General features: G+C 46.7%; 1 protein-coding gene across 1 annotated transcript in view; it reads right to left on the bottom strand.

Moving 5' to 3' along the window:
- THUMPD2 (THUMP domain containing 2) overlaps positions 1-1,770 on the bottom strand; it is a 37,573-nt gene that overhangs the window by 24,673 nt on the left and 11,130 nt on the right. The window lies entirely within an intron of this gene.

Raw genomic sequence — 1,770 nt, 5'->3', positions numbered from 1 at the left:
GTTGCTCTTTGCGAGCTTGCGGGCACACAGGGAGCGGGAGAGGCTGCTGCGCTGATCTGCTCTCCGAGGGAGAAAAGAAGCGAAAGCAACAAGAGATCTGCGAAATGTTTGGGAGACAACGGGTAGAGAAAGGAAGGGAGAGGCAGGCTTCTGGTTACACTTTAGCTTCGCTTCTACCGTGGCGAACACAGCAGCAACACGGTCACCCACTGCCTGAAGAACGGTGTTTGTGCCCAAAAGCTTGCAGAGAACTGGCCCCCAGCCGTTTAGTTGATCTCGTACAAGATACTGGATGTACCCAGAGAACCTGAGGCCCCTTCCAACCCTAACATCCATGAACCTTGCCTGCCTATGTCCTTAGAGCAGCAGTTCCCAACCCTGGGTTGCCACCCAAATGAGGGTCACAGGGGCAATGCTGGTGGCACTGCACAGAAAAGACGAGCCGTGGCACGTGCCAGGAGCTCCGCCGCCACTGCAGCGGGGTGCAGGAAAAAAAGGTTGGGAACCACTGCCTTAGACCAACTCGGCTACAACCAAGACCCCTTGGTGACAGACTCCTGCCAGCTCACCCCCCACCCTGGCCTTGCTCCCCTCACCTGAGCACTCCCACACTGGACTGTCTCCTTACCCGTTCTCCAGTCCTCAGCTCCACAATTTCCCCAGCAGCATCTCTTCTGACTAAGGGTTGCTCCCACAACACTGATGATCTTGCAGGTCCCTTCCCGTCCTTCAATTTTATGACTGCACAGCAGAAACTCCTTTGTCAGCACAGTCCCAACCTGCTTCAGACTCAGGCCTCCCCTGGGATCTCAGCCCTATGCTGCTTCCCAAGATTAGGTCCTATCTGCACCATATTCATTTGAAATCCCTGACTCCAGCATTGCAACTCAACTGGAAAATTTCCCTTTGCACAGCCATCCTATGTCTGAGACATAACCTTCCTTGTATAGCTTTCCACACTATTCCCACTACCACACACCCTCCTGCCTGGAAGCCTTTAACCCAAAACTACCACCTCCCTTTTGAGGGTCCTTCTCACCTGAGGCCACTGACCCCAGAGTTACCCACAGGACCATATTACCTTCCACTGCACATTTTCCTGCATGAAAGGACTCCTGACAGTGCTGCTAATCTCAGCCAGGCACAGCACCTTAGGTGACACCTATTTTCCTGTTCTGGCAGATCAGGTGGTTGTGTGCTCAAACTACAACCATTTTCTCTCCTATTTCTTTTTTGGTGTGGTTGAATATATATATATATGCTCAGAAATCTGGGACCAGGAAAGAAAGAATCCTATTTGGGGACTTCGTTTAGTATGATATTTTGTCAAATTGCTCCATTTAGCCAAAAGAGGAAGGTTTTCTTACTTTCTTACTCACTTGCTTTATGCTTAAAAAAACAGCTATTTATTTAGGAAGTTTTAACAGGTTTACAAATCGTTACTATGTAAAGATCAAAAACAAATGATAATCTTTACAACAGCTTTATTCTTTGCTTGTTTACCATAACATCATGCAGTAATATAATCATCAAATCTCAGTTTCACAGGGTGTTAGAGTATTACTGAGTGAGCCTTTTAACACTGTCAAGAATGTGTTGTGTCTGAGAACTTCATTAAGTGAAGCAAAACTGCATATTGTACTTATATGTATCAAAGCAAACAGTACCAAACCTCAAATATTCAAAAGCAGGTATGTTTTTATTGAGACAAAAACACTTTGAGTACTGATAGGTGATCAACTTTCTATTTTCTGTAACAATCATTCCCTA

This window comes from Alligator sinensis, unplaced genomic scaffold (genome assembly GCF_000455745.1).
Source record: "Alligator sinensis unplaced genomic scaffold, ASM45574v1 scaffold794_1, whole genome shotgun sequence".
In the NCBI taxonomy this organism is placed as follows: domain Eukaryota; kingdom Metazoa; phylum Chordata; order Crocodylia; family Alligatoridae; genus Alligator; species Alligator sinensis.
Note: the sequence above shows the minus strand (reverse complement) of the source record. Positions and strands in the feature narration are given on the sequence as shown.